Source organism: Cuculus canorus, chromosome Z (genome assembly GCF_017976375.1).
Source record: "Cuculus canorus isolate bCucCan1 chromosome Z, bCucCan1.pri, whole genome shotgun sequence".
Classification (NCBI taxonomy): Eukaryota; Metazoa; Chordata; class Aves; order Cuculiformes; family Cuculidae; genus Cuculus; species Cuculus canorus.
Window position 1 is genome coordinate 16,817,762 of NC_071441.1, and position 20,393 is coordinate 16,838,154.

At 40.0% G+C, this 20,393-nt stretch overlaps 1 protein-coding gene across 3 annotated transcripts in view; it reads left to right on the forward strand.

The window, feature by feature from the left end:
• The window catches only part of ARHGEF28 (Rho guanine nucleotide exchange factor 28), a 129,061-nt gene that overhangs the window by 41,288 nt on the left and 67,380 nt on the right, over positions 1–20,393 (forward strand). For 2 of the 3 annotated variants that reach the window (XM_054053900.1, XM_054053901.1), the window contains one exon: positions 7,793–7,839. The exons of the other annotated variant lie outside the window; for it this stretch is intronic. The gene's annotated coding sequence lies outside the window, so the exon portion shown is untranslated. The remainder of the gene's footprint in view (positions 1–7,792; positions 7,840–20,393) is intronic. 3 annotated transcript variants of the gene reach the window in all.

Below are 20,393 nucleotides of genomic sequence, written 5' to 3' on the forward strand. Positions count from 1 at the left end.
AAGGTGTTCTCAGGGTTATTTAGTTTCTCCCTCCCTGACAAATAAGTGATATCTGATATTAACTTGTAACTTTAAGAGGTTGTATTGTAATATTTCGTAATTTTGAGTTTATGAGTGCTAGAAAGAGTTTATTAAATAACATGTAGTCAAGTTCCTGGGTTTGTTAGTTAACATGCTTGCCTGGGGAGTGTTACTATTTTTATCTGAGTGACACCCTTTGTGTTTTTGGAGTTACTGCTTTCATCAGTGCAATACTAACAAAATGAACCAAAGTGCATTATTTTCCTTCTTCTAAAAAAAGGTGATTTTTACTAAAGCTGAATAAAACCTGCCATTTGCAGAAGTGTATAATGAAATAGAAAATTTATGAAAAGAGCAAGAAATAAGCATTGGCATTTTTAGATAACTTTAAATGTCATCCTTCGGTAGTATTTTATTCTGGCTCTGTGATGTTGCCTTAACTTGCGTCTGGAGACAGGAAAGAGCAACAAGTATCTTCTCAGAGGGTAATTCTCTTATATTCTAAATTTTGAAAATGCAACCAAATAATGAGAAAGTTTAAGTGGTGAAAGGCTGTGAAGAGTTTTATGGTAGTGCTCTAACCTATCAATAACTGGAGAGTATTTAATGGCAGGGGAAGGTCTAGGGTCCTCCATTAGCCATGCCCATTGTGCTCTGTTAAGTGACAGTGGACTAGCTGTACCATCGGGTACCCCCCTCCCAGCACTATTGTAGCTGGATCCCAACATGCTGCTAACAGGTAAAAACATTCCTTAAAATATGTATATGGAGATATATTGTTATAAACAGAACCATAGGACCAGACTTTCACAAAACCTCAGCAGATTATGAGCCATACATAAAACTCAAGTTTGAGTAGAAAAGGGAAAGTCAGCAGCAAAGACAGTGCTGCAGCTATGACTCTTGTTTTTGCCAGAGGGCTGCCACCCTGATAAATGACTTAAAGGACAGCTGCTTTCTGACACATTTCAGTTGTCTGGAATTTCCTCTATACAGTCCTGAGAAGCTTTGTGTTGTGTATGTGTCTTGAGGTACCAAATGTTCAGCACCAGAAGCTCCTTCTCACTGTTGGCTTTTCTATGCAAACAGAAATACTCAAGAATTAGATTACATTTTTATTTTGGTATGTGGCTCTTTTGATTCTGGCTCCATGCAGCATATGATTTATATGAGACTTATCCATACTTCACTTTGAAAAAACTGCTTTAAACACTGGCATAGTACATTACGCTATGAGTGTCTCATTTGTTTGTAACATCCAAACAATGTGTTCCCTTGAGATAGTTTCTATTTTTCACTGTCGTGGGATAAAAAAAACTCCTTGATGCCAGTTGTGTCCTACTGCTGTATCATAGAATCATAGATTGGTTTGAGTTAAAGATCATCTACTGTTCTTCAGGGCATATCTAAATTTAAGTAAAGTAAGGAAGAGAACGGCTGAAAGCACAAGTTCTTTAACGGCAATGTAAGCGCTCATTCCTGTTTTTTAGACTGAGACTGCATTACTGTATAAAACTGCGTGATCTAAGACTGTACAAAAATAGGCTTTTCTGTTTTTCTGAACTTAAAGTTCAGCTTTTCTATGCATAACTTTAGGTTTCCTTATTTGTTCCTTGTTTGTCTTTGAGTTATTGCATGCTGTGTGTTTTTAAACTTAGAACTCGATCCACATGTTGTGTTTAACACAAAAACCTTAAGGAGTGATTTGTCATATAGCCCTTATGTGTAGTATTGTGTAGTTACTGCTAGGATTTTGATTTGTTGCAATACGAAAAAAAAATTCTCTATTTCTTGCTTGCAGAACACCTGTGTTATGCATGTCGCTTTTCCTTGGAAACAATGGTAAACCAAATAGCAAACCATGACTGTAGTGATGAATGTATTTTTATTTATGTAACTGGCTTTTTCTTGCACTTAACAAATTCCTGTTCTTGCAGTTTTTTAAATGGAAAAACTTGATGTGGTATCTTAGATGTTTTCCTGGCTCTCAGAGACAGACTCTTAAAAGCTGCAAAATTTGGGACTTGGTATTTTTGGAAAAAGCCTATTTGTCTTCCCTTGTGGGATTCACTTTTGCTCATTCCTCTAGCTGCAGCAATCTAGATCCTCCATTGTGGGGACCCTGTCTATCCTCCCACACCTTCCGCAGCATCAGAGCTGCACTACATTTCATTAAGCAGAAATAAGCCAGAATAATGGGGAAGATCACATTGTTTAGTTAACTCCCTATATACTGGATGTCATTCTGAAATGTATGTGGGAGGATGATCAAACTGTCATATTCAGACTATGTATTATGTCCAAAATGCAAGGTAAAATTTATTTTTCTTTACATTGAGACATGGACTTGCAGCCCTTAGTTGGGTCAAAAGCGTAAGGCGGGCATTAGAGATCTCAAGAGGCGTAGTCTTTTTAAAATAGGTAGAATTTATTGCGGTACTGGAGTAATCCACTCATCTACAGCAGACTAAGACTGTACATCTAATTTATTGTATCTTGAAACTTCACAAATGATCACATTGCTATTGTAGGTTTGGGTTAGAAAGACATGGACTAAAGAGCAGGAGCTTGGCTCACTTAGGGTGACATGCAGCTTTGGATTTGTGTGTTTGAAGTGGATGACTTAGGAAGCAGTCCAAACTATTTTTGTATTTTTTCACACAAGAAAATCCCACTCTTTCTCAAGTATGTTCTTCAGTCCCTGATCTGTGGGTTCCTTTTAGTCTTCTGAGTATTCTGTACAAGTCTAATACACTAATGGAAGAGTTAACAAAAAAAGTTGTCAATAAGCCAGTTACTCATACTCACACGGGAGCCATGCCTTCACTGTAAACCTTCAGAGGGTCTGCAGTTTAAAAAGTATAAACTCACACATGGGTTTTGTAGCTGTGCTAGGCGATGCAGAAAAGTGATTTCTGAAGATGAAGAGGGAGGCAGAATTGCTTGAACTCTGTGCATTGTCCGTGGGGTGGAAATTGCTGTGGTGGTAGCAGCACCTGTCAGTGAGTTTGTGTGGTTCATCATGCACCTCCAGCAGAACCTTAGGCATAGGGTGGAGGTGATCTGTTTGGCTGGCTTGATTGCTGGAGGCACCATAGTCAGTGTAGGGGAGAGGTCCTCTACAAGAGGAGAAGAAAGCAGGGGACTACTAATGTGCACGCATGTTATGGGGCCAGGGTAATAAAAACCAGAAAGACCACACCAGGATAATTATCCAAAATGATTAAGGTAATTTATGATAATTTAAGTAATTTCATTGCTACATGGTGGACAGACATAGTATTTGCCCAAGCAGGAATTAATTTATTTCTGTCTAGGAAAGTGTCTTGCACACCAATCGACCTGCAGGAGCAGAGAAAAATGCAGCTGATCCCACTGAGGCAGGGGATACAGCTAGCTTGACAGCTGCATGGGTTTTAAATCAGTTTGGCTGCATTATTCAGCCCAGAATAACCTGGACTTTTTCTTTAGTATTCAGGTTGCCATGCCTTTTCTCAGTTTGCTGCTCTGGTAGAGGGCAAATACACAGGCAACCTAGCGAGAGGAAAAGACTGGAAGCAAGCAGAGTTGTAGATGAAACTGCACAAAAGGAGACAGACATTCTCTCTTCCATGCTCTTTTATTAAATCTTTGAAGGTAATTGCTAAAATAAGTGAAGAGATCATAGCCCGTTTTCCTATTGATAGCAGGAGTGATATCTTCTGTGTGTCTGTCTGAGTGAGGAGTCAGTCTGCCCAGGGGTGCACAGATGTGAGAAGGGAGTGTCTTCGATCAAGGCCGAGTTTACCATGTAGTCAGTGTTTAGTCCTGCTTTAGGCTCTTTGTATTGCCTGTCTGTCAGAGTTGCTCACTTAATAGCAATGCTTTCGAGGTTAACTAGACTTCTGGCTCTTGTGCATAGCTGCTGGGCTGATTTTCTCATAGAGAAGGAGGTTATAAACAATGAAGTGAAAATGTTAAATCTGATTCTTTAGATCCCTTGCATATTGTAAGCAAGAGGTAACTTCCTCCTGTAGTTGAAAGTATTTTATTGGTTTCTCTTTTGAGGAATTGCGGTTGGTTTCTTTGGAAGATAACTGATAAAATACTCCATAGAATCTCTTATCAATCATTTTAATATTTCTTGTAATGCATTTGTTTGATAATCTTTGATTTTGTTTTTGAGTTTTCAGGTAAGTGTCATGGGCATCATGTCTAGTTACTGTCATTTTGATTCTTTATTATGGAGTAGTAATTCAAACCAAGTTGAGACAGTAGAAGGTCCAAAAATGCCCTGCAGTGCAGGCTCTGTAGAAGGTATTTTTTTTATTACATAATATTACAGTCTTTAAAAGCTTGGGAAAGTTGGCACAGATTCGTACACTATTTGTTTATTCAGGAAGCTTACGTTTCGCGTGACATTAGAGACCTATAAGTAGAGAGCAGTGGAATAGACAAGTGATAGATTACAAGGATTGTGTAAATCTTGATACTCCCTACAGAGCATCAGTTTTACGTCAGATTCTTTTTTTTTTTTCACTAAATATCATGGCATTTATGGTGACTGGAGAAACCTTAACTAATTTTATTGTGAGAGCCAGAAAAATGTCATTAGGTTCCAGGAGAGGGCAGTATTTAACTGGATGAACCCTCTAGCCTGTAAATTCCAGTAAAGCCAAGTAAATCAGGTTAAGGACGATAGGAGCAGATTAAAAAAAGAGTAGTGTTTTGTATGAATAGTTTAAGGAGTCAGCCCAGACGTTTTAACGTGGCAAAATTCCCATGTGTTTCAATAAGACATTCAGTATTTTGGTGAATGGTTTACCTCTGTAAGGGTTGTGAGACTGTGCTTGCTAGTGAGAATGCTCTTTCATTACCAAAATATCCCTGTGTGCCTTGGAGTAAGAATCTCTTAGACCTGAAAAGCGAAAGATCACAAAAAGGTTGTTCCTTAGCATCAGAAATCAGACACTTCAGCCATTAATATATTTTTTTAAGGAATTAATTAAAAGTTTTCTTCAATTGGGCATTTGCTTATGTGGGTGGCTGTATATTTGGATGAAGTGACAAGCTGAAAATGGTGAGTTCTGTGGGAGGCTCGGTCTTGCTCGGTGGCTGTGCTGGAGGTAGCCCTACTGAAGGCAGCAGAAATGAGAGCACCTGCATAAGATTCTGACAGGATCAGGACAAGACTGAGCAGAAGAAACGGGACTGTAGTTCCAGGTAGCATCAGCTGGTAGCTTTACGTTAATGAATAAAAATGGAGACATAGTTGTGTAGCTCATGTTTAGACAAATAGGCTGCTGTTGTTAGTACTGGAAAAGGAGTTTTATTCCCAGCTTCAATAGCAGTGTTCAGGTAACAAGTGTCCCAGCATTAGAAGGTAAATTTGCTCAGAAATAATAAACAATTTTTAGCAGTCGTAAACTATGCATATGTTATTATGAGTGTAATCGCAGTTTACTGTACAAGGCTTATGAATGACTTTGGTAACTCAGTGTGCAAATATATTGACTCTGGATATTCACCTGAGTGCTGTACTCTGATCAATGTCATCTTCATGCTGCTCCTCAGGGAGAGAAAGTGAATCTAGATACTGAAAAATCATTAATAATCATTACTAGTGACTAGTAACATATTTTATACTTCTTTTAGCCAGCATACAGGATACCAAAATAACTTTTTTGAAGACTGGGTTCAAATTATTGCTGCTAGAAGCAGAAATGATATGAAATGATTACCAGTGTACTTTTTTACTACATTCTCAGTTGCATCCAGTGAACTCCCTTTATGATGTGGCTGCTAAGCTCAGGACATTGATTTGACACATTCATGTAATGAAAGAATCCCCCTCAGATTTTAAAACTGCTGCTATTCTAAGCACTAATAACTACTCGCTTCTGGGTGGGCCTAAATTCAAGATCAAGAGACCCTTAAAACATGATGCTATTAGAAGCCCGGTGCTATTATCTAGTAGAGGTTGCTATAGCAGCACGTTGCTTCTTGTGAAATGCAGTCATTGGAAAGCAGTGGGCCAGTGTAAGGTGATGCTACTAGCTTAGCAGTGTATCTCCCATAGCAACTTAATTAAATTCAAGTACATGGAGTGATACATTATCCAGTGAGGATGCAGAACAAAAGGTGAAATAGTTGGTATTTTGGCTAATTCAGTAGTCTGTGCTTTTTTTGTTTTCTGACCTTGACATTCCAGTCGACTAGTCCTGTTATCTGAAGGATAAGTTATTTCCTTCTGCAGCATAACTGTTATAAACAGACCAAACAAATTTTTATTTCTGGGAATTGTAAGACTGAATAATAAGAATGCCAGTTGCATGTCAGTACTGTAAATATATATATAGAGAAGAACCTGGATGTTTATTTGCTGGAAGTAAGCATTCAAAAATTTAACTTTTTTCCTCACCTGAAAGCTTCCCACTCAAGCTTTTAAAGTACATTTCTGCAGTCACAATTACAAAAGAAATAGTCTGTTCCTTCTAGCTGAAAGATGATGCCTGAGATGCTTTGCTTGATAGCACTAGTAGTGATTTTGTACTTTGTGATTGGACTCACTCTGTTAGAATGCGAGGGGAGATATGTATTTATGACTGCTGCAGAAAGTTACTTTAAGAAAGTGGATTAATTGCAAAGTAGTGGTTGAGATATGGATCAGCATGGACCTAGTCCTGACTCTGGCAGACGTCTGGGGGCACTGCTGAGGTCAGGGACAACAGGCACACTGATTGCAGTAGGCCCAAAGTTGTATCCCAGAATTTGATCTCACAGAGACCTGCAGGATAGGTGTAGTCATTGTTGCTGAAGATTGTGTGATTTAGGTAATAGGCAACTGTCATTGAATTGCTCTTCCAAAGATACATTGATTCAGCAATTTTTTCCTAAACTTAAGTATAGACTTTGTGCAGTGCCAAGGGAGGGCAGAAATCCCAAGACCCACTATTCCTAAAGGCAGTTCCCCGACTCGTCCTATACTGGCTGCTGAATCATACTTAGTTTGACTATTTATTGGAGCTGGAGAATAAAGAGGGATCTGTGCATCTGAGAACAGATGTGAACCTTGAGTTGAAAGATTCAATACCCCTTCCTCCCCTCCCCACCCATTTACCAGCATAACTCTGGATATATAATTATTATTACTAAAATATAATTACTAAATAATAACATTCCTGAAAACCCGGGGGGATGCTGGTGTTCATTTGCATACTGTAGCCAGGTTACTCCTCTTTGCTCTTTCACAATAGTCTTTGAGGCTGTGTTTTGGCAAAACTTGCAAAGAGTGGTCTGCCTTTTTCATAAACTGTGTCCTTCCCCCCAGCCCTGAGAAAAAAACATTAAAAAGAGAGTGTCAGAAATGAAGTTATCCTTTGGGGTAAAAATGCAAGTATAATTTCAGGAAACGCAAGCCCTGCAAAAGAAAAGTGAGCCTAGTTGCTGTGCAGACTTGGTGTGAGGCACTGTATTGGAACTGTTGTTTTCCTGAGCATGTGGGGGTTGACCAGCAGCTGGCTTGACAAATCATCATGTTTAGCTAGCCTGATCATAACTGTGATAGTGACATAGCACTTGTGAATTCAGCTTGCATGCTGCCTATGGGGATTGCCACCGTGGGGAGATGCGTGGGCTGCCCGAGTCCATTGTTCTGACTTGCTTTCCTGTTTGCCTGCTCTTTGTGTGCCCCCTTCCTATTCTGAAAAAGCAGAGAGACCAGCAGCATAAACCAAAGCAGAACCAAACCGAATTTGCTTGTTATTAAAGGCAGGAGTTTTTTCTTTTACAGGTCCTGTGAACGTGGCATCTGATGAATTGTCCCAGGATGATGGGAAGGTACAGATTTCTACTTATACAAATAACTAAGCTTTGTCTAGGTTGAGAAGTGGCAACCTCTGCCTGTCTATCTAAGCACCTCCCAGAGCTAACAAATAAATAAGGTGACTAACGTCTGCCAGACAACATTTCCGGCCTGTTCCTATCCTGTGGGAGTAGTGATGTATGTAGATTATAATTATTTGAAGGAATCTGTTATGTGGTTGTGGGCCAGAAAGCTGAGTTGAAGAAGCAAGCTCTAGTTTTGGGCTGGAAAGCTGTTCTGTTTGTGGTGATCCTTAGTCCTGTCAGGGAGCCTGCAGCTCAGCTGCCAGCTGGGGCCGGACGGCACAACCTGTCTCGTCTGTGCACAAGCATCCTTGAGACTGTGTGATTCATTACATCTGAGGACACAGTCTCCAAGAGACACCTTGTAGGTGACTGGAGGTCCTCAGCTGAGAAAAGTGCTTGATGTAAAAAAATATGGCAGTTCCCATTGCCTTCTACATGGAGGTATCGAAGAGAGTTTGATGGGACCAGTATTTGTGAGAAGTCCCTTCATAGTTATTCAGTTGTACTTCATGTCTAGTCTTATGTTCTGCTGTTTATTTATATTTATCTGTTTACAAAACCAAAGATCTTTGTCTCGGTGTTTTTTATCACCTTTTAAACCAGGAGATTAATATTTAGCTTAACTGGATATGAAACTAAAATAATGATTTAGATTAAGAGAAATAAAATCTAATAGAACATGGAAGATCTAGTAAAAATGATATCTCCTCCATAGCGAAAGACTGTTGACTTTTTAATGACATTTTAATTTAAAAGCATGTTTTTGGACTTCCATTTTTGTTAGGTCATTATTTTTATAATAATCATTTGGTGGTTGTTTTTTTTTTTAATTACCAGCTATGCAGAAGATTGACCATTTGTGATTCAAATGTTGCTACTGTTATCTATATAATCTAATAGTTATATCTCTGCAATATACAGACATTTTGGAGTCTATGTTAAAAATGTACATTGAGTGTCGCGACTCACATGTCTTGCTGGGAGGAAAAGGTTCTGGTATAATGTTGACTATGTCTTGTTTTGAGCTTGTATGAAGGCTGGAGTTCACACTTTAAAGAATAAACTGACCTATGATATTTTTACAGTTATGAGCAGTTCAGGTATTAGAGAAGGTGGCACCTTAGAAATAGCATCATTTAGGCTGGAAAAGACACTTTAAGATCGAGTCCAAGTAAACCTAACACTGCTAAGTCTACCACTATATGTATTGCTCTTTCCTTCAAAACACTGCATACTGGCTAATTAGGGCACAGCTAAACTTCGTAAGAGAATAGCATGCTGAAGACTGAAGTTTTCATGGAAAGAGAGATATGATTTAGTCTCTTCAACTATATTAGATATGATTTAGTATCTTCTTCAACTATGTTAGGTATGATTTAGTCTCTTCTTTGACTATGTTTAGAGTTTGAGCCCATAAGGTTCATGCTTGTATCTTAGAGTCTGGGAGTGAAATGCTGCACATGTTGCATTTATTAAAATGGCTAAAATGAAGTGACTGCTGCTTGACAGTGGTTCAGCTGAATTCTGAAGCCTGTAGAAGAGCTTGCAATTAAGCACAAATGCAGCTATTGTCTTCAAAGCTATAGCTCAAGTTTTCTGTTTCTAGCCTTTCTGAGACACAGTAATTTCTTCTAAAGAAAGTGAAGATCATGTCCTGTTGGGCATAGGTAATAAATAATTAATCATTTTGACTTTCAAAAAACTATTTGATATGATGCCAGATACACACAAGGCAGTTTCTTTGAAACAGGTGAAGGTCATTGATGTTGTAGTACAGCTTGGCAAAAGATCAGTCATTTGTATCTATGTCAGAGGGGGAACCTCTTTCAAAGTGTCTCTAGTAGAGATGGATGGTGTATCCAAAAGATCTGTACCCTAGATTTTCTCAGTAGTACATTAACTGTTGTACGAACAACAATTTTGAAAATAATTTCTGATAGAGCCAATATATGTGACTGAAGATTAAATGAAGTATGTAGAAATATTTAGATTCCACTGTAGTGAAGGAGTTGTGGGCTGGTAGGAGAATATAGCAGATTGCACTAGACATTTAGAGAATCATAGGATCATAGAATGGTTATAGTTGGAAGGGACCTTAAAGATCATGTAATTCCAACCGCTCTGCCATGGGCAGGGACACATCCCACTAGATCAGGCTGCTCAAGACCCCATCCACCCTGGCCTCGAACACTTCCAGGGATGGGGCATCCACAGCCTCTCTGGGCAACCTGTTCCTGTGCCTCACCTCTCTCATAGTGAAGAAATTCCTACTAACGTCTAGTCTAAATCTTCCCTTCTCCAGTTTATACCCATTGTCCCTAGTCCTATCACTACATGCTTTTGTGAAAAGTTCCTCACCAGCTTTCTTGTAAGGCCCTCTTCGGGCACTGGAAGGTCTCTATAAGATCTCCTTGGGTCCTTCTCTTCTCCAGGCTGAACAAGCCCAACTCTCTCAGCCTGTCCTCATATGGGAGGTGCTTCAGCCCCCTGATCATCTTTGTCACCCTCCTCTGGACCTGTTCCGACAATTCCATATCCTTCTTATGTTAAGGAGCCAGAACTGGAAACAATACTCCAGGTGAGGTCTCACAAGAGAGGAAATAGAGGGACAGAATCACCTCCCTCAGCCTGCTGGCCACGCTTCTTTTGATGCAGCCCAGGATATGGTTGGCTTTCTGTGCTGTGAGCACACGTTGCTGGCTCATGTGGAGCTTCTCATCGACCAGCACCCCCAAGTCCTTCTCTGCAGGGCAGCTCTCAATCACATCATCCCCAATCCTATACTGAAATTGGGGATTGCCCTGACCCATGTGTAGGACCTTGCACTTAGCCTTGTTGAACCTCATGAGGTTCACACAAGCCCACTTCTCCAGCTTGTTCAGGTCCCTCTGGATGACATCCCGTCCTACTGGTGTGACAACAGCGCTGCTCAGCTTGGTGTCATCTGCAGACTTGCTGAGGGTGCACTTGATCTCTCTCTGTCATTGATGAAGATGTTAAACAGCACTGGTCCCAGTACAGACTCCTGAGGGACACCACTTGTCTGGATCTCCATCTAGACATTGAGCTGTTGACCACTACTCTCTGAATACAGCCATCCAACCAATTCCTTATCCACTGAACAGTCCACCCATCAAATCTATATCTCTCTAATTTAGAGAGAAAGATGTTGTCGGGGACTGTGTCAAAGGCTTTACAAAAGTATAGATAGATCACATCCGTTGGTTTTCATGTGCCAGCTGCTGTGGTTACCCCATCATAGAAAGCCACGAGATTGGTCATACAGGATTTGGCCTTAATCACCTCCCAGTCCTCCATGTGCTTTAGCATCGCCTCTGGGAGGATCTGTTCCATGATCTCCCCAGGCACAGAGGTGTGGCTGACAGATCGGTAGTTTCTAAAGTCATCTTTTCTACTCTTTTTAAAAATAGGGCAGTGTTACCCTTCTTCCAGTCAGCTCAAGTGAAAAGGTGAGTATTCTTCAGTTTGGGGAAAGCTCCAATAACAACTTGTAAACACAGGCTCATGCAAAATACAACAATGCAGAAAAAGACAGCAAGTAACTACGGTGTGTCAGTGGCAACTGCTGTGCCAAGCTGGCATAATTCGCCTGTTGTCCAGTGCTGAGATTGGAACAGAGTCCAGATGATGGCATTGAGACAGCTTATATGCAAACTTCAGTGGCTGCGAAATGAAGAGTTGCTCTGGGTATATGGAAATGGCAGGGATACACATCTGTGAATGGAAGTAGTATATCTTAGAGGGAAATGAGCTGATGTAAACTCAGAGACATGGTTGTAAAATAAGAAACTGGCATATTATTTTAATAATCTCTCATTAAAATCATTTATTTCCCTATTTTCACTCACTGTTATGCCAAATGGCTGTGCTTCAACTGTTTCATCATGTTTGTCTCACACTCCCATCCAATGAACACAGGAGCTGTGTAAGGGAATTGGGAATAGAAGCAAACATTAATGTTCACAGTTATCCTGTCTTCATTGCTTTTGTGCATAGGGCAATCATAGCAGCCCTTGTCTTACACAAAAATGTAGTGAGCGTATTTGAGATGTTAATGCCTGTATGGTACATCTGTTTTGTCAAGCAAGACCAAAGTATTGCACTGCATATCGTTGTAGGAGGGTGTGGAGGTGCTGGGGAGTGATTATGGTTTGCTAATCTGAAGACACATCTGCTCCAGTCTCCACTCCAATTACACCATCTAGAGGGGGAACGTAAGGTAGCTGAAAAGCTGGCATAGGGTAAATTCTCTGCCCTGAAATTATAGCTGATGTTTCTTACCCCTTTTCATTCCAAGGCATCATTTGCTCAGCGTTGATTGTGATAGCTGAAACAGGAGCCAGGTCTTCTCGCTTTGAACCAGCTCAGTCTCCTCTCCGTTGCTTGGATGGGCAGCTGCAGTAGATCCTGAGTCCTGTGCAGGGAACAAGCGAGCAACTTTGGCCACAGCACATACTGCTAAAATAGAGTGTAGATTCTCGGAGAAGCTTTTGAGTAAAAAAGTGGTGAATTGGCATACAGGATAAACCAAGATTTAGGTGCTTAAAATGATTTAAATATATTTTCTTAGGCATAATTATAAAATTAAAAATATGGATAAAAGTGTGTAGATATACATCTATCTGTACATATACATGTGTATATAAATAGCTGTTACCCTCAGTAGAAGCACAGCTTCTAGTAAACTTCAGAAAAATTCCCTGTTGTACCCCTTTTCTGGAAAAAGCCAGCCCTTCTGTTTCTTCCCAGAATTTTAATTACCTTGTAGTAAATTTAAGATGATGACTGATTTGTGGAGAAACTATGGTGAAATAGGTTCTTTGTGTTTCGGAAATAAGTCACCATAACTGAGAATTTGGTTGTAAGAACTGGAGCACAGACTTACTGCCAGCTGCACTATCGACTTTCCTTGCCCATCTCCCCATTGCAGTAGGATGAAGTAGGATGAAGCACTTATAACATAAACATTCAGTGGAATTTTGCTGTTGAGCTTAGAAGTGCCTGAGGGGCTTCAAGTCAGGACTGTGTATGAAATGTGATCCGACTGAAGTGCAAGGCTGAGGAGTGAGTAGAGTTTTGGTGTGCAATAAATGTTAGAAGTGGGGAGGCGTTGAAGAAGGTTAGAAATAGTTTGGTGAAAACCAGAAATTTATAAGTTGACTTCAGATGGTTTTAATAGTTTATTTTAATGTATAAATCATTATATGTTCTATCCTGACTCATAGCAACCGTATCACTAAATGTTGTAGTTTTATCACCCTGGATTGTTTTAAATTACTTTTTAAAAAATTATTTGCTTGGCAATGTGGTTAAATGGCGATGTTTTTGGAAGGAAAAGCACACAGTGCTCCACAGTGGGGGATAGGGAGAGAAATGGAAATGGTTGTCAGTGGGGAGAGAGAAACATCAAAATAGGGTTGAATGGAGAAGAATGAATAGAGATGAGCAAACTCTGGAATCTGACTAGCAAGTTGAATGTGTAAACCAAAGAGGACTTCTAGGAGCAGGAATGTGAGTGCTCTTTGAATGAGTACAAATTCTCCTGCATCTGCTTCTCACTTCTTTTTTCCATGCAGTTCTTGCTTTTAGAAACCTTTACTGAAGATCAGTTGCATCATAGAATGTTTGGGTTGGAAGGGATGTCTACAGAAGTCATAGCTCCTCGAAGGGCTTTTCTGTTCCTGCTCTGTTTTCTTCCCCAGTCTCCTGTTCCAAGCATATTGACTGCTCTGTCTTTCCCCATACCCAGCAAAGTATCTTTGCAGGGCCTTTGTAAGAGTCAGTAGGATGCTACAAGTGTACCAGCTCTCCTTGCCCCTTGCCTTGTCTTTGGTTTGAGATCTGGATTCCTTAGGCACAGTTTGAGTCTTGCGACTTGATTTTGAGAATTGTTCCTCTTGTCTTCTGTTGCCCGAAAGGCTTCTTATCTTCCACGATTGCTAGAGAGCCCACGGATGGGCTCACTGTGAGTGTCAGGATAAGGATGGGTCTATAAGAAGTTGTGTGAATACAGATGATAGTTTTTATGTTTGCCATATTCAAGAATTGAAGGAATAGAAGTAAACTGTGGGGCACAACAGGATGCCAGACAAGGCTGAGCAGAGAGTTTATTGAGACTCCTGAGTTTAGCACTAGTCACAGCTGCCAATCCTGCTCCCTGACTCCCCCACCACAGCCCCCCTCCCGCCTCCCCTGGAAATCATTAGGGATCTGTTCTGTGTTTACAAGGGAACCAAAAAAAAATAAGCTGCTTTTTCCATTTAAAGAAAGCACTTTGGAAAGCTGGAGTGACAAAAACTATATCCAGTTGGGAAGAGTGGATGAATGAAACAAAGTGGAAAGCAACAAAAAAAGTATATATCTTTTTCTTTCAATATTAAGCATTTATATTAATGCCAGGCATTGTCATCCTCAGAGTCAGCAACCCTGTATGTTTTGGGAGAGAGTCTAGGAGCTGACAGTTGAATGGTGTTGCTGTTGGGCATGTGATGGCATTAGCAGGGCATATGTTTTTGAACAGCTATAATTTCTTCCTGTTTTCCATAGCTGATTTGGTAAGAGGATGTTCGCATTTATAAAGCTGTGAAAGTTTCTTTTCTTTTTTTCCAATAAGAAAATTCTAAGCCCAAGTTTTTCTTCCAAGGAAATATTACCTTTTATTTCCCCCCCCCTAAACTTCAGGATGTTAATTTTCCAAAATATTTTCTCTGCTCTCCTAGTTACAGGGCCAATGACCTAGTGGTGTCTGTCTAAGCTATTCTGTTTGCTCTGCTGGTGGTGAAAAAATCCTGCAAGCCACGTTTTGCACTTCAAGAGATAAAAATTCTGACACCGAACTTTTGGCAGTTTGCTGTATGTGACCAGGCAGCTACAAAGTGTTTTTAGTAGAGTCTTTGATTTTTGTAGTTCTACAGAAATCCCAGTCAAACCCCAGATCAGTTAAAGGAACAGAACATGATCATCATCATTTCTGGGTAAACCAGTAGGGTTGCACTGTAATCTGCAGAAAAATCTGGTTTCAATGTTGCTGTTTTGTTCTTTTTTTAATTGGATATCCTTACTGGTTGGTAAGACTAGAAAAAGTACTCTTTTTTTTTTTTTTTGTGAGAGAAAAAAGCATATTCCTGCTGTCAGGAGTCCTGCCCTTATGCAGCTTTGGTTAGGTCTGTGAAATGATTAGTTTTTCTGCTGATTGAGGTTGTATCTTTTGTTCCTTTTTTAGTGTTTCATTGCTTTTTAGTTTTGGTGGGCAGAATGTTTGCATTTGGAAGTGTTCTGAGTCAAATGTGCCTCTTTTGACATTGGAATGAATGGAAATAATTTTATCATTATTGATAGATAAAAGTGAAAGTTACATGGTAAGTGTTGCCTCTTTTAGACAGTTACAAGAGTGGTGTGGTTAAGGGTATAAACATCTTTTTGGTTTGAAGTATTTTTTTTCTTTTTTCAATCTTGTCTTTCCCTTGTATATGCTTTGAGAGAGGCTGGTGATCCAACCACAGCATCTCTAGGCCAGGAACTGCAGGTCTTTGCTTTGGTTTCTGCTCTTTAATGGATTTTACAACAGGGCCTTGGGTATGTCACTCATCTTTTTCCTGTGTCTCAGTTGTTCATCTGAAATGGGGAAGACTGTAGAGAGTGACATGAGAAAGAGGCACTGAAATACTTGGCTGATTTGAGGTGTGCAAATATATAGACTAGTTATGCTGAAGAGGTTCTGGAATGTCAGTTTGTGGCAAAGGAGGCTTTTTTTTAAAATGTGTTTTTAGTTGAAAGGTAAGTTGTCTGAAAATTGTAGAGGAAAAAAGAAAAAAAAAATAGTTGTAGAAAACTGTAGATTTATTGCTGCAGCTAATGTCCGTGGGACTTACACTCCGCCCCTTTTTCCTGCGGCTTTCAGAGATCTTTATGTTGCTGCTTCTGCTTCTCCAAAACCTTTCCGTAGTTCCTTGCATCTTGCAGAAGAGAGGCTTAACTTGGTGTTGATCTGTCAGAGTCCTGGCAGAAGCAATCTTTAAACAACATTTAAATAAAGCAGTAGTTTATTTCAGTAAATAAAATGCATTTCCCTTTGTTTAGAGTGTCTATAAACAACTAAATATTGAGGATTGCAGAATAGTTGAGAACTGCAAAAGATGGTGAAGTAAAATCTTCCTGGGATGTGAGTCTGAACTGAGTTGAATTAAAAATTTGTGGAGAAATCTGGAAGAAGCAGCATTAGGCACTAGAACAAGCTTGTTCTTGTTTCTCGGAGTTTCCTCCACTCTTGATTTTCTGAGACATTATAATTCAAGTTAACCTCAAAAGAAAGACAGAAAGAATAATGAGCAAGTTACAGACGTGCTGTCTGGCTTCCCAGAACTTGTCCTCCTCTTCTGCCTAGAATCCAAACCAAATTTGCTTAACAAAATAATCCTTCAAGAAGAGGCTCTTTTTTCCCCCTGATGTTTAAATAAGCTCTTTTGCCTGTTCTTCTGCCCGGTCTCTTTTCATGCTAACATAAATAAATAATCTGGGATATATCTAATGTCAAGTCACTCTTTAAATGTGAAATATATTCTAGAAATACAATGTGGAGAAAACAGTTGTAGTCTTGAAAGTGCACATATGAACACATTTCTGAGCTTTCTTCTTCCTTGAGAGGCATCCCTTCCCTTGAAGTCTTCCCTGAAACATTGAAAATTGGATTTTTAATGAGACAGGTCTTTGGTGAACTTGTTGACTGTGCAGACTGTCAGCATAAGCGTAGACTTAACAACCAAGTCACTGGTGAAACTTCAGCATGAGTGAGGTCCAATTCAAACTTGAGTTTGCTTTCATGTGCTTTCTCCACATTGCTGGGGCTTGCACAGGGCTCCATGGATGTGAAACCAGGAAGAGAATTTTATTTACTCTAGCCCTTAATTCTCAAGCTTTGCAAATAAACTCAAGGGAGCTTTTCATCAGGGTATGAGACAAACATCAACAAGCTTTCCATCCACATTTGTACAACATATCCCAACTAATCTTTTGATGTGAATAGATACTGGGCAAGGAGAGCAGTTAGGCAAATTATCCCTTTATGTACTTTGTTGGAAGTGCTTAGTGGTTGTTTCAAGAGTCAGGGCATACTGACCGCTGTCACGTGAAAGTAGTATTAATGAGCTTGTTATTCTAAACCACATCAGCTGAATGGTGCGGGTGAAAAAAAGGAGGCAAAAAAAAAGAATATGCAGTCAGTCATGAACTAGACATCAGAGAGTTCTGAGCCGGAGGAACACTGTGAAATCCTAATAGCAGGACAGTGAACTGTTCAACATGAAGAGGTTGGGACAAAGCCTGAGATAATGATATGAGTATGCCTACTGACTCTTTGGAGCTACGTTGAGTCAGGATTGGGTGCTGTTTTCATCTCCGTTTTGTAAAAACTCTGAGCCCTTTGTCATCAAAATCTTCAGGGTGCTCTCTAAAGATTTTGCAGTACAACTGTAGTTTATGCAAAGCTGTTTCTTTTAATTTATCAAAGAAACAGGGTTTAAGTAGCCACCACTGACAAGCAGTTGCATTTTGAAAGAAGAAAGTATTGCTAATAGCTCTTTGTAGGATACATCATTTGTCACAAGCGTGATATTTTTAGCGTGAAAGTGTTACTCTCATTGTAGCTGCTCTCACTGTAGCTGTCACTCTGCTTTCAAAGAAAACATTAAAAGAACAGCCTTAAAAATAATTTCATAATTAACATTGTAATTAGAAATATACCTGCAGGATAACAGTAAGGAGTTAGTTGTAAATTCAGATAGCGTGGTCTGCTCTCAGTCTGAGTGGTTTACAACAGCACTGTGATTCCATGTGGCCTGTCTGGAGATCATAAAAAGATACATCCATGTGGAAATAGATGCAGTGGAGCATAAAAACACTTGAACCAGCAGTCTAGCTTAAAGCAACTCAGAAAGTGGTGCACAAAAATTGACTCTGCTTCTCCTAAAGCCTGACCTGACTGTGAAGTGTGAACTCTGAGGTCTGTGTAGAACAGTGTTTTTGGAGATGGGTGGGGTGGCCTGCTGCTCTCAGCAGGGTATCTGTGAAGGCAAAAACTTTCATTCCAAGCAAAAACTATTCATTTCCAAGCTACTGTGCAAGAAATTGCACAAATAAGTCCATAAAAAATCAACCCAAATTTGTAGTACTGTCATTATTTTCTATTTTTCATTAATATTTCTAGTGTCTGTCTACACAGCATCTGTAGGAGATACTAGAGAAATAGGGTCTCTGGTGTGGTGGGTTTCATCATCAGCTGTTTGACTGGAAAGATGGAGAACACCTGCATGAGGGGAGGTATGAGGATGATTAAGAGGGTCAGGGCCATTTAATCTCATATCAAAACTTGGCTAGATTTGATACCTGAATTTACCCAGGACTGTGCCCTTTTTGGACAGCAAAATCTTTAAACTGGTGTGAGGAACAGACTTCGTGACACTAAACACTAATTATCTTTCACATTGTTGAAACCTGTGGCTTCGTTGGGGTTGAAACACTAGAAAGTAGCCATGTTTGAAGTGGAATTGTACAGTGCCAGAAACTCCCTGTTCTTCCTTGCTCCTTGTCCTTCCCAGCCCTCTACCTCTATGGGTGATGTGGAAAAAGAAGCTTTCCACGGGGTGCTAATGAGTGAGATGGGGTGCACCAAATGCTGTAATACACTGAACAGTGTATTGCACCTTTTGGGATCCACTACCGAACAGATGAAATCTCAAACTGCCTCAGTAGGTCTCTGTTCACAAAATAAGGAAATAAACCAAGCAGTTCCCTAAACTGAACATGAGTCACCTATCAGACACAGCATTTAGGAAGATCATAAAAACAAGTAAGAAAGTTTGTCTTCTGAGATTTGAGGATCCGGGCTTGGTTCTGTGTTTTTCAATTCATCAGTGATTTGGGAAAGGGAGAAGGGGAGAACAGTGATGTGACAAAGTTTTTCTGACTAAACCAATATAAACTTTCATAAGAAAGACTCAGGTATTTGGTAGTGAGAACAGGTAGTAAAAAAAATGTCTGACAAGGTGTTTGTCATATAAGTCCTGTGAGGGTGTTCCCGACAGCAGTCTGCATAGTCATCACGTAATTCTTGTGGGTGGGTGGAAGGAGTATGAGGGTTGGACAGTGAGTAGTGTGTGGGACCTGGATGTTAGCATTTTGCTTTTAGTCACCTTTAATTCATGTTTGCTGAGTTTTTAACACAATTGTTAAGTCTAATGTAGGGTGTTGTGTTTTTTTTTTTTGTCCAGGTGCATTGGCTGATTTTCTCTGTGGGAAGATGCACAGTAATTAGTAAAAACAACGGAGTGAAGAGGGTAGGAAAACCATGTGGGTCACAGAGGCCAGCAGAGAAGAGCATCTAGCCCTTCCTGTATCATCTTTTCTTGTCAGAGTCTTCTCTGAAGCTTTGGGAAGTGACTGCAGGCTCTGCTGCTCCTGAGGCAAAACCAGGCTTGGGGGATGTCAACTTCATCCCTGATGTCAGGGGAGCCTCTGACCAGAGCAAACAGTGCAGGGTGTTTTTTGGCAGAGTCATTGTTGAAGCAGCTCTTATCACACATGTCCAACAGTTACCCTCGCCAGCCTTGTTTATGGGGTCTGTAGCCCTGCTTTCCATATTGCGTATATCTGTTCCCCATCAGCGAAGGGGATACTAGGCCTGGAGGGATTGTCTCCTCCTAATCTGCTGGAGAGAGAGAACCACCAGCTTTGAAGCTGGTTTATCAGTGTTTGGGGGGAGAGAGCCCACCTTCTTGGCACGTTAGGGTTGTCTTCTGAGTGTATGGGGGAGGTGAAAGTGCTCTGTTCCATGGAGACTGCAAATACTGGTGACATTCCTCTACTTCCTTCTGTCTTGTCATAAGCCAAGGGAACAGTCAGAGAATAGACTGTAATGTCTCTGAAAAACATTTACATCATATGAATATGTTTTGGCAAACACTGGGTGAAAGAATTTAAGACATGACATTATTTATCAAAAGCATTAGCCTCAGGTAATGCACACAAAACCCTTATTTGTTCTTTATCTTCACATCTATGCCTTAGTATACATAATTGAAAACATTTTTTTCAGTGGAAAGTAAGGTTAATATTTTCCAGCTAGAATGCACATTTTATCTCATAAGCTGCCAGATCTATGTGCCAGCTACATGCAAATGCCACTGCTGAACTGTTGTTTAAAAACAAAGAGTGGAAGGTGAAAAGTGAGTTGGATTATCCCACAAAATGCAAGAATGGGGAAAAATATTTTTAGTCAAGGACTGTAGGGCAAAGCCCTTCTTCATGGCAAAAAGCAGCATGCAGTCTTTCACGGATGCATAAAGAAGTTTTGTAATCTGGAAAAAAAAAATCCTTTAGGGCATATAACAGGAGTGATATTCAATTAACCCTTCAGAAATAGAAGTTAAGGTTGATAATTTGTCTGCACTTTCAAACTGCCATTGACAAATTTCGTGCAAGAACCTTTT